The sequence below is a fragment of the Cavia porcellus genome, unplaced genomic scaffold, assembly GCF_034190915.1.
Source record: "Cavia porcellus strain 051 isolate PalLab524CR breed Dunkin Hartley unplaced genomic scaffold, mCavPor4.1 scaffold_22, whole genome shotgun sequence".
In the NCBI taxonomy this organism is placed as follows: Eukaryota; Metazoa; Chordata; class Mammalia; order Rodentia; family Caviidae; genus Cavia; species Cavia porcellus.
In genome coordinates this window covers 31,359,165-31,372,735 of record NW_026947505.1, presented here as the reverse complement: position 1 = coordinate 31,372,735, position 13,571 = coordinate 31,359,165, and positions in this window count along the sequence as shown.

Genomic DNA, 13,571 nt, shown 5'->3' with positions numbered 1-13,571 from the left:
AAGGGCCCTGAAAAACTAATTTAAACAAACTATCGGGGCCTAATGGGACCCAAAGGACAAAGAAAGTGTCCCTCACTGAGTGAAAGATCTTAGAGGAAATGCGAATACAGCTGCTTGCATTCCAGACCTCAGCAGTTACTTGCAACCAGGAGCATCCCTGCTGTGTGTCATGGTCACCCTCCCAAAAACTGTGTAACAGACCTGCAGACCTAAACAGACAGGTGTCCACTTTAGTGAACACCTTTCCAAGCAGCAGGTGGCTTTTCCTTTTATTCTTTCTAATCAACATGCATCTGACCTCCCCCCCCCCCACTTGCTGCTTGTTGTTTTGTGAACTTCAGTCTTCAATGCCCCAAAATAACAACAGACAGACCTGGTTACAACGGACACTGGGAAACTACGTGCAAAAACCAAGCACGATTACTCAGGACAGTCACACTGGTTATAGCTCAAGAAGGTGGCGGGTTAAATTGAATCCGTATTTCACAAACTGACAATCTTCACGTCAGTCTTCAAACACTGACCTGAAAATCCTACAATGAAGCAAGTGAAAATTGTTTCATAAAACAGGCTCGACCTATGACCAACACTTTTGAATTGTTTTGGGTAATATAACTCGAGAACCTGTGATTTCCACCCACGCACATGCCACATCAACTGTTCTGTGATGATTTTTACTTTCCTTAGGTCTGACAAAGTCACTAAGAGTCTAACCAAGTAATGACACAGGCTAGCTAGATTATGGAAACCTCCAGAAAAGAGTAAAGGAAAAAAACTCTCAGAAATATGAAAGATAAGAATGGAAGGCAATGTTTAATCTACCCTGCTCCAAATCATCTTGATATAATGTAATAATTTTAACCAATTTTGTAGTTTATAATGTTGTTTTATTTTATGTATCTCTTAGGGATTTAGAGCATATATGAGTTGATTTTCATAAAAGCACTATTAAAATTTTGAGAAATGTTAAATGTTTGAAGAAATTTATTTAGTTAAATTCAGGACTTTTTCAAATAACTTTTGTAACTATTATGCAGTAATTTACAAGAGTCTTTTTTTCTTTTGTATAGATGATTTTTATTATAAACAGTAAAATATACACAAAGTCACAACTATAAACCTTTCATGTGGAAATGGCACCTAAAATGAATTTTCACTATTATGAAGCAAAAATATCAACATTAAGATCCTCACAGCAGAAACAACCCAACACTGAGAAACTAAAGTGATCACACACTCTCACTTTCAGTTAACATAAAACAAGGACAATTCATAATTACAGGGAGAATGTCTTAGCTGTGGGACAATTTTCCAATGTCAGCTGATTAATAAAACATTTATTAACTGAACAATGAACTGTCTATAACCATTTAAAAACATTTTCTTCATATGCTGAATCTCCTGGAACATTTGAAAAAATCCACAGACTTTTTTCTGCTCTGAGTTCCACAGCCTCAGCAGCGCTAATTCCATTCATAGCTAAAGTGAGTTAATTACTACACATGATTTAAGTCAGTAAAATAAATCAAGCATACTGTGTGCAACACTTTCAATATGCGAACACATTACAACACAGCCCAAAACATTTCTGTTAACCAATACCATTTAGACCACAGTGGAACAGCTCTCTACATGTCTTACTGTATGTTTGGAAACAAAACAAGATAGAATTATATTTTCTGCCACTCATTAGCTAAAATAGGTAGCTTCAGATTTTTAGGAGATTCTAAGAGGCAGAAATAAGTCTGTAAGAAAGAGAAAAGGGAAATCAATTTTTGAACTTCATCTTTCCTGACAGCCCTAGACTAATAAATCTTTACATCACTGAGCATCATTTCTGGAAACATTTATTTGATTCTTCTGTTCATGCTTCAGAAGAAGTTTCTAAAGCAGTTGACAGACACATGCGGAATGCGCAGCAGTTACTCAGAATAGCTATAAAGTGTCTTACAATACTGAATTCATTTTTTTCTTAAAATTGTTTCTGATACATCCACACGTACTATCTTGAAAGGTACTACCACTTACTTACCTAGACAATTAGAGGGAGACAGAACACCAGCTAGTGAATTGCTATTTTTGTACAAATATTTAAATATTTTAAAAATATTAAAACATATATAATTAAAAGTATTTAAGTCAAATTTCAAAATATTGTTTCACTTTGATTTAAAGGCTTAATTTTAATTTCATTAACAAGAAATATATTTTATTAATTATATAATATTCATTAATTACAATTTTATTTCACCTTTTATTTTAACACGACAGTTTGTTGCAAAAAATGATTTTTTGAAAACAATTCTATATAGTTTTATTTTATATTAACATCATTTTAATCATACATAAATAAAATATATTCATTACAAATGCCATAAACAATTGTTTTTAATTGTTTTTAATTTTTAATATGATATCATTGAGAATATTCTCAGACAAAAAAATAGTAGGGATTGATTAATATGGATTTCATAGTTTAAAATAAATGTATTTTTTCTGCCTAAAGATGGAACAACTTGACAAAAGACATAAAAGGTGGAAAATGGTAAAAAAGACATAGAATCTCTTCAAAGACATTATTAGTCAAACTTCTAAAATACAGAAAAATGAGAGAAACTACATTTTATAAATTCTTTAATAAAACTTTAATCAGGGATGTGGATTTAGCTCAGCAGGCAGAAGCGCCTGCCTAGCAAGCACAAGATCATGAGTTCAATCCCCAGCACACACACACAAAAAAAATAATAACACCTTTAATCACTGGTCAAATCAACAAAAATAAACTGGAAAATTATTCTTATCAAATGCACAGCTTAATTCAGACAGACTATCTGTGACTTCCTATTGTTTGCCAAGTGAAGATTTAATTATTGATCGTGAAACATCATTGCACATACATAATTATTAAACTGAAAAGACTGAATAAAGAACAATCAGTAGGAATTAATTAAAGCAAACACCAACAGAGAACATCAATGTGATGCTTTTAAATGGATAAATAAATAATAACATGGGCCTACTTAGCCAAATGTAATGATACTTATCTGGTTGGAATAGCAATGTGGTTAAACAAAACAATGGAAATTTTCTAGGCCCTGAAAAAATTATTTTGAATTCTGATAAAATAGTAGCTCAACATGTCAGATTGTTTCTCTAATTGCAGGAAAGCATTCCTTTTCAAGGTAGAGAATTCACACTGAGATAATTAGCTAAATGGGTCATGACTAGAAACAATGAATCATACATGATAATTGGAAAAGTAAATATTATAAGCTTATCTACAGGAAGGACAAAGGGCATAGTAACAAACGTTTGTCATAAATATTATGAGCAAACAGAAGAGATATTCATGAGAGCTGAAATTAGTGATTATTCTGTGAAATTTGTTTTAAAGCTTGATAGAACTAAATTTGTGTTTTAGTTTGAAATGTTACTCACTTATTTAAAAGATCGTCAACAGGAAGTTATGATAATTGTATTAACATGCAGGCAATGAAAATAGTATCACTCAGAATTCTGGCCAAAAAATTTGTATTCTCTGTGCCATACATAACAGTGCTATAATCTACTATCAAGAGACAAGGCCAAACTATCAAAAGAAGTGGCATTCTTTGAAATGATTTAAGGATTACATCAAGTGTTTTCATCTGCCTAAAGATGAAACGACTTGTTGAAACGTATCTTACAAACCACTCATAGATAAAAGAGTAAGCGTGCTGAACAGAGTATTAAATCACTGGCTTTAAATTTAGACTAGATATAAAATGCCCTAAAACAGCAGTATGAGCAGTGTTCTCCAAACTCACATTCTTTGGTGGCAAATGAAATAAATATTGAATATTTTCTAGAGTTATTTGATATGAACCACTGTACACTACTAATCAAAGCAGCAGAAGTTTCTAAAAATTAAAAAGTTGATGTCACTACCACAAATCAAAGCAATTTATAGGTCTAAGCAGAGCAAGATTTCTCCAAATTTAAAGCAGTATAAAAGTGTCAAGAACTCTGACAACTGTAGGAAGCAATTTGTTATTACTGTCAGTGGAACATAAAATAAGTGAAAGTCTTCATTTAGACAGAAAAATGAGTAAATATAGAAAGTAATTAGAAATAAAGTCATAAATGATGTTACTAAGTAAAAATGTCATAAATTGATAATACTAGTAGATAATATTGTATTAATTGTATATATCTTTATTACTTACTAGACATCATTGTCCCATTAACAGAAAACCTAGACATATATAATAAAATTTAATCATTTTGACATTTGGCCAACTTTCAATCATATTAAAGCTATCATTTTACAAAGTTTTCAATTTTGCTTTTATGATGGTCCATTTGTCAAGGCAGCAGAATAGCACATATTTGGTTTAATAACTTGTCTGTTTTTAAGTGTTTAGGTACAAGAACCATGAGTTTTATCAATTTTCTGTCTTTCCTTGTTCCTGTAAATGTTGAGGACAGGTCTTCTCTACTGACAAAGGGCAGCAGCCTCTGCAGCCTTTATTTCCCTAGAAACATACTTCACAGGGAGTGGAAGCCCATCACCTGGGACTTGTGTACAGGGTAAGTGCCCCATGTTCTAAAGAATGCAGCAAAATTCTGCCAGACATCTCTCACCAGATCAACCACATGCAGGACAAACTTCTCCCCTCACCTTCACCTCCCTCCCTCAGCCAGTTTAAATAAGCAGAAAAGTTCAGTAAAAAGAGAGGAATTAATGGGAGTCATGGTGCTTTCTCACCAACATATCTGAGAAGAAATATTTTTTAAAAAGACTCCTACCTAACTTGCATCCTCATGTACCATTTCCCTCTTAGAGCTTGCCAAGCTAGCAAGATTCATCTGGCTAAGGCATCTCAGGAAGACAGAAAAGGGAGAGGAAAAAAGCAGAATATGCCTGCATGTCTACCATTCAGTAGAGCAAGGATAACGGTTTCCTTATGAGACAAGTCGGGTGGCCGGATTTCACCTGTTTTGAATGGGGATGTTTAGAGTTAGAGGACTCAAGAATAGCTTACTGCAAAGTGGTATCCTGAGGGTGGAAACTTGAAGTGTGGTAGCTAAATTCCTATATGACCCTCAACACAAACTTGTGTAACCCTCTCCTTTATTATTCCAGAGCTGATCATTATAGAGAAGTAAAAGCATGTCATTTCTGAGATTGGGTTTATTTGTTTCTATATCTCTACATTTATATATCTCTATCTCTACCTCTAGCACTGTCTTTATTTCTCAAGTTCTTAAACTCTGGGTATACACCCAGAAGATCATACTGTATTTCTGTTTAACTATTTTAGGAACTGCCCAAGTGTTTTCTATGACTATTATCACTGCTAATACCATTGTATACTCAGCACAAAGGTTCCACTTTCTCACCACCAACTCTACCAATACTCATTTTTTTCATATTCCTGTCATCTTAGTGGATGTGAGATGATATCTCACCATGGTTTTGATTTGAGCTTCTCTAACAGTTAATGACGTTGAGCATCTTTTCACACTCTTATTGGTCATCTGCATCAATGGTCCCCAACTTTTTTGATATAAGAGAACTGTTTTGTAGAAAACAGATCACTTACCACTATAAATCTTGCCAGACACAGCTTAATTATCACTTTTTACCCACTGCTAAGGTTTTGATATGAGTGTACAAGCAATTGATGTATTGTGGTCTCTGTGTAGTCAAACCTGTCTGCTAATGTTAATCTGTATTTACAGCTACTCCTCAGTGCTAGCATCATGGCCTCAGCTCCACTTCAGATCATCAGACATTAGATTCTCCTAAGGATCAGGTAACCTAGATCTCTCACATGCTCTGTTCACAATAGGATTTACCACTGTGAACAGGGTAGAATCTAATGCCACCACTGATCTGACAGGGGGAGGAGCTCAGTAGTGCAAGTGATGGTGCCTGGGGTTGGGAAACACTGATTGATATATCTTCTTTGGAGAAATGTCTATTTAAGTCTTTTGTGTGTTTTTAAATCAGGTTGGTTGTTTTGTTGTTGTTGTATTTCTTTATGCATTCTAGATATTAACCCTTATTGCAAATATTTCTCCTATGCTGTAGACTGCCTTTTTATTTTGAGTGTGTGCTTTGCTACACTGAAGTTTCTAATTTTAGTGTAAACCAACATATCTAGTTTTCTTTTGTCACTTATGCTTGTTCCTGTTTTGTTCTGCAAGTTTTTCCTCTTAGAGTTAGATCTTTGATCCGCTCTAATTTGTATATGACATAGAGTTTAACTTTGTGCTTTTACATGTAAATAGTTAATTTTTCCAGCATCATTTTAAAAAATACTGTCTTTTCCATCACTGAATGATCTTGGCCTTCTTATCAAAAATCATATAACCATTTGTGAGGATAGACTATACATTTTAATACTAAAACTATCTGGAAAGGTATGAAGTTTGCCTGAGCTGCTGGTCAAATGTTGGGGAAGGAAGATGTAACATAGTTTGAATGAATACAGTAACGGGATTCAATTAAAGCCCTATCCTGTTTTGTTTACCCATCATATTCATTTCATCCAGACAGCTTTATAGGCCCCATTTGTTCTGTCACATATTTTTCTCTTTTTTAAATTAATAAAACACCCCTAAAGAGTATAAATGTCAGTCTTGGTTAATAGGTAATATAAATCAGACTGAGAACTGTGTTTGGGTCTTGGACAAGAGTTTATTGATCCTTGAATTATATAATCTATATATGTAAGAGAAAAAGTCGTTATTAGTGATGAAGTAAAGTTTTTAAAGCCTAAGGAGGAAATGGACTGATAAACTAATCTTTATTGAATGGATTAAGCAACATGACTCTCAAATCTTAAAGATTTTCCAGATGTTAACTGTATTAGAGTTCTGCAGAGAAACAAAGTCAATATGTCATACAGAGACACATACAGTTGATTCACCACAGAAAATGGCTCACATGATTATAGAAGCTAAGACATCCAATGGACTGCCATCTGCAAGCAAAAGCACCAGAAAATATGGATCTCAAGGCCTTGGCATCAGTGAGGCCAGGAACGCCAATGGTGAAACTCTGTCTGGGGCTGACGGGCTCATAGCTGAGTGGCCCCCTGGCCTAGCTCCCAGAGTCCAAAGGCCAAAGAACCAGAAATGTTGATATCTGAGGACAGGTGAAAAGGAGTGTCCTAGCTTAAGAAGAAAGCAACTCACCCTTCCCCACCTTTCCATTCTATTCTGGCCTGCAAGGAGCGGGGTAATGCCTGCCCCCATTGTTGAATGTGAATCTTGTTTACTCACTCTAAAGATTCAAACACTATACTGTTCCAGAAACACTCTTACATGCTCACCCAGAAATAATGTCTTACCCGTTATCTGGGTATCCTTTAGCTCTATTAAATTGATACCTAAAGTTAAGCATCTTATTCACTAATGTTTACTTAATAAAATCTAAGCATCATCATTGGTTGCAGTGTTTAATATAGGGTCATCTATAGTTCACATATGAGTCAAAGGCCCACTGAAATTGGACAGTAGGTGTATAATTCCCACACAGGGAACTGGCGTAGTAGCATACAGAGGAGGCCAGAGCCAGGCCATCAGCTTTGACAACTGATTTGTTCAAAAGCCAAAAATCTTATGGAGTACAAAATTATTTTTCAGAATAATAAATTATATTTCTATGAAAATGTATTAATTTCATGATAGAAATTATTATTTTCAACATATGCATCTATTAAGTGAAATCTAGTACCTACAAGACTTCAGCACTAAACATGTCATCTAAAAGAAAGTAACAATTCCAAACCCTAAGCTTGTGAAACACTGGTTGTACATAGCCTTTGTATATTTTATAATTCCATTTTATGAATTATGAAATTGTTTGAAATTCTAATCCACTCGTAAGATTCTAAACATCAACATAGCATGTAAACATTTTTCTTGTCATTTAGCAGGTCAGACATATTTCCATGTGGGGAGAAAATTTTTATTTATATTAGCATTTACCTGAAATTCAGAGTAGCAATGAATTAAGGAGAGAAACCAGTGCAGAAAATAAATGCTGTTTTAGTGGTTTATGTAACAATTGCTCATCATCCCAAAGTACTTTCTGTTTGTAGGAGCAAAGTCCTACTATACTTTGATGAGGAAGAATGAGGGTATATATTCTTTAAGGGGATCTAATAAAGCCATGCAGTCAAATGGAATTTCTTAAGAAACAGTAGGATAGTTCAGATTCCTCCTTCAATTTTAGGACTGACATAGAAGTAAAAGCCATTATTGAATAGTTATTTTCTTATTCATGAAAGGTTTAGGGTAGCTTTGTCCTTTGGGACATCTCTCAGAAACAAAAATCTGGGTTGTCTGGATCATGGGTTTGATCTCCAACAGTACTTCTAATAAAAATGTCTTTGTGCATTAAACACGTACATCTGGGAACAACACCACTGTGCAAATACCTGCATGTCTATGCATTTCTTTGCACATCAAACTGTTTTCTAAAGAGAATTACAGGTTTTTTTGACATATGTCAAAAATGTCAATGTCTTGGTTTTGCCCCAAATTTTAACTGTTTAAGAAAAGTTTTACTATGTTTAAGGAATTTCTCAGAGGCTGCATAACCAGATACAATTTCTTGGAAAGCCCCTTATGTTTCTCTTGAGATTTTGGTTTTGGAGTGGTTTTGGATGTGGAGGGAAGGGGGAGAAAAATGCAGAAGAGGTGAAAATTAGCCAAGTGGGAAGCTATGACTTTCTGCATTGTACTATGAACTAAATCATGTTTCTCAGATTTGAGTGAATTTAAACGCCCCAAAGAGTGTTTTTTAAAATATAGATTACATCGGCCAACACTGGAGATAATTTCAATGGGTCTGGGCAGAGACCAGCACCTTCGGGGAGTAAAGGACTAAAGCATAAATATTTTAGACTGAAGGTCATGTAATGTCAATGGAAACTACTCATGTCAGCAGACACTGCAGCTCAAAAGAAGCCACAGACGGTGTGTGCGCACGCTAGGATGCGTGTGTTCCAGAAAAGCCTCATGCACGGGGCAGATTTGGTCCACAAGCCATAGTTTGTGCATGTACACACACACACACACACACACACACACACACGCACACACACCTTAATGTAGAAGTAAGTTCAAAAATTATCTATCTAGAAAAATGTTATGCAACTATAAAGTGCTCCTAAAAATCTATAGTAAAAAAATAACCCAACAGAAAAATGGCAAAGGATTAGGATAGTAGAATAGTCAGTAGTAAAAAAAAAAAGTTGCTAAGTAAAGATTTTTTTGAAATTCTGTATTATTTCTACCCTTTTTCTGTTTTGCTTTTTTTCTCCAAAACAAAACAAAACAAAAAGAATTGCAAGCTAAAATAAAACACCATCTTTTGCTTAGTAAATTGACAAAACTTGGAAAGTTTGATGAATGCATGTTTGTGAAGTGGTGGTGAGTAGGCATGTTGAGTATTTTTACTATGAGGATAATTACTGCGTGTCCGGGGGACTGGTGGAATAACTATCAAAATCAAAGTTGCACATGTTTATGTAAGGCATATAGATGTATGTATGTAACACATACATATGTAATGTGTAATATATTTATATATAATATAATATATATGGGTAGATATATATGAGGACTTAAATACTAATAAATTTGAAACAACCTAAAAATCCACCAAAAACAGCATTGAAAAATTACAGGGGCTGGGGATTTAGCTCAGTGGCATAAGCGCCTGCCTTACAAGCAGGCAGTCGTGAGTTCGATCCCTGGTACCGATAAAAAGGAAAAAGACCAAAAAAAATTATAGTCATATACTACATAAATATTATTTAAAAAATAGGACTTTATGGACCCTTTTTGCCCTTGTTCTGATGTAGGGCCGTCCTGCCTGAGATAACACCCTTCAAACTTCTCTGCATCTAGGTACTCATGTACCTAAGTCCTCACCAATTATAAATGAATGAACTTGGTGTGTCCTCATGCCAATTCATCTTCTGAAGATATTTCCTCTTGAATCACCCTTCTTTTTTGTATTTCTGTATCATCCATGAAGCCACCTCTAGAAGGGTGCCTGAAGTGTTTGATGAAGCAGAAACCTCTTACTGGCCCACTGTTAGAAAGATATAAATATCACTCATATTTAAATTGGGATATTTTGGGTTCTTTTCACATTAGCTTAGTACTTGCCCTAAAGAAATGGAATGTGACACTTTAATAACTAAAACCTAAAATGTGGCATTGTTATAACAGGACACTTGTGGTGATGGGGACCCAGTTATTTCAAGCTAACTGGTTAATGACTCTCCTTCTGTTGTCATAAATCATTTGATAAAACCATCATCTACAGTACCTGGAAAGGCAGATCCATTCTGCTCCTTCAGTGGAAGACACTGGAAGGAATGTTAAGGTGTGCAGGCTGCTCTGTCAGTATACATCCTTTGTGAGTCTGTTGTTTACAATGCGATGAACCAAGGCAAAACCTGGCAAGTCTGTAAGCAGAAGTGGAGAAAAATTAGAAACCCAGAAGGGTGGGATTTGTAAGATCTGAAGAGTCAACTGATAACACTCCCTAACCTGCACGAGATTGTGCACAGGTGTTCCAAAAGCCTGTTGCAGTTCTCCAGCCAAGGAGAGGAGGCCTCAGGCAAAGAATCTATTCAGGGTGTTGCCTTTTCACCCAAACCCTGTTTTTCATGTGATCTGAGGGTGCCAATCTTCTGGAGAGGAAAGAAATGTGTCAGACCCAGAGGCCAGAAAGTAAGCCAACAACCTATGTTCAGAAAAGAATTTTGCCAGTGGGCTTTGGCTCAGGGAACTGTCAGGAAGCCAACAAACAGAAAACCAACCAGGTCTGAGTGCGTGGGAGTGTTAGGCAGAAAGTTAGCCGCGAAAGGTGGCTGGAGGCTATGTGAATAACCAGGAAGTGATTTTCCCCCTCTTCCTTCACTTTCTTAATCATTAGCTATTGATAAAATCCATACAAACTTGTGGTTTCATACTTCAGCCAAAGAGACTATAATATCCTTTGAGTATGTGGATAAGGTCCAGTACCCCTACAAAATGCAGGCCATGGGTGAAAGGTTGGAAAAACATTAAGACAGCGATAGTGAACCTTTTAGAGACCGACCGCCCAAGCTGCAACCCAAAACTCATTTATTTATCACAAAGCGCCAACACTACAATTAAACCAACATATTGAGGATTTTGTTTTAAAAATCATTCATCCCTGAAACATCTTTGTCTTGAAGAAAAACACAGTAACACAGTTTTGGGCTGGGGATATAGGTCAGTGGCACAGCACCTGCCTGCAAGCGCAAGGTGCTGAGTTTGATTCTTGGTACCAAAAACAAAACAAAAAAAAAAAATAGCTTTTAATGATACAAGCACCAATTTACTGAAAGACAAAGGTTTGTATTTGGTGGCATGATTTTTCACAATTAATGTAGTCTTTGTTGTTGTTCTATGCATGCTGGTAATTTGTCAGACCTTGGCTCAAACTTTGTAGGTTGAGAGCATCATATTCAACACTCAGGTCATCTGTTTGTTTCTTGTGTCGTATTTGATATAATTCAATGCTGAAAATAGCTTCTCACAAGCAAAAGATTATCCAATAAAAGTTTGGTTTTTTTTTTTTTTTTTTTTGGCTTTTTCTTTTTTTATCAGTACCAGGGATCAAACTCACGACTGCCTGCTTGCAAGGCAGGCGCTTATGCCGCTGAGCTAAATCCCCAGCCCTCAATAAAAGTTTTTTTAAAAGGCAATCCTAAGTGCTTTCATTGATTTAAAATTATTTGGTAGAGAATTCCACTCTTTGAGAATTTCATTTTCGGAACCACCAACTGTGCCGTCTTTGTCAACTGGGCACACTCTGTCTTCTCAAGAGTTGCACACCCTGAAAATGTTAAAATAAATAATAGAATTTATTTTTCCAGGTAGAGCTTTCTTGAAATTCCAGTAGCTTCGTTTCCAGATTTCTAAATTCTAGCTGGTGTAGGGTAGGAAAGACCAAGTTCTTCAAGTTTGGGCGTATCCAGAGAAGTGAGAAACCGTGTGGCTGTCTCTATGAGAACTGTAAAGATCTGTTACTAAAATTCTCCTTCCTCTCTGCTCCAATGCTAGGAAATTCCTTGTAGGTTTCCTGATGTCAGACCCAGCATTCTCCCACGGAGGTATATCCTATACCCTGTTTTGTGGACGTAATTAGGCTGTTGTATAGAGCAGAATGCTAGCTTGTAGGATTGTCTGAAACTGTTGTAGAATTTTCTAACTGCATGTTTAGATCTCAAAAATATTTCAACTTCCCACTTTCAAAGTTCAGGACAACCTGGCTCCTGTGTCAACAGAAAGGGCTCTGTGTGCTGTAAGGTTTGCCGTCACTGCTTTACGGTTTCAAAACAAACTAAATGGAAAACACCCACCTAGGGAGTACACAGGGGCCCACTTCCCTTTGAAGTAGGTCAGCACAGCCCATTTTCCTAGTAAAGCAACAATGACCTCAGAGAAGAGAACTGCTATTCCTTGAAGGACCCAGCTACCATAAAGCCATAACCTTACACCTCATTCAGTGCACCTGCTGTCCTGGCTTTTGCTTATCTTTCTGAGGTGTATTCCTTCACACTCTGAAAATCCATCATTTTGCAATAAACTCTACCTGTATTTATACCAATCATTCTCATCCTTTTTGGTATGAGGGACCAGTTTTGTTGAAGACAATTTTTCTGTGGACAGAGGAATGTTTCAAGCACATTACACTTAATGTACATTTTAGTTCTTCATTACACTGTGAACTTTATTTCTACTACATTGGATTACATAAGGAACCTGTAGTCTAGATCTCTCCTGTATGCAGTTTGCAGTACGGTTCAAGCTTCTAAGAGAATCTAATATGGACTCTGCTTTGCCAGGAAACCAGCGACAGAGAGCGGCTATAAATACAGATGAAGCTTTGCTGCTTACCTGTGGCTCCCCTCTGCTGTACGGCCAGGTCGACCCTGGTCCATGGCCTGGAGGTTCGTGACCTCTGCTCTATACAATAGTCCACATGACTAGTCTGAAGTCATCCCTGAAAGATACAAAGAGCTGGGAATAAAGCTCAGTGAAAGAGTACTGGTTCCTTGTGATATTAAGACCTCTCCATTCTAGGAATTGGCTCCCCGGTGGGGGAACCAGGAAGTGTTGTATGGTGAAATGTTACCGTGAATAAGACACTCAGCAAGCCCACAGTGCAGGGCTATACAGACACATGATGAACTATGAAAGCCAAACCAAGAGGCATCTGCTTCACTGGAGACAAATCACTGTCCCCTCCGAGACATGCTAGCAGGTAAGGCATTTGCAAGCTGACGCTGCCACTGGGCGTTCACTCAGGCAATGGCCAGTCAGCCCCAGGAAGAAGAAACCTGGTGGCTGAACCATGCGGAATATCATCTCAGCTGTGCAGCACTTGCTCGTGAGCTCCTGTGGTGTGTCTGGGAAGACCTAGTAAGTCACACATTCACACTGTGTCAGGTTGTGAACTGATTCTCAGCATCCTGAAGCCCCTTTGCACTGTAAACCAGAAAAGAATCAGGCTAGCATGCATGCAA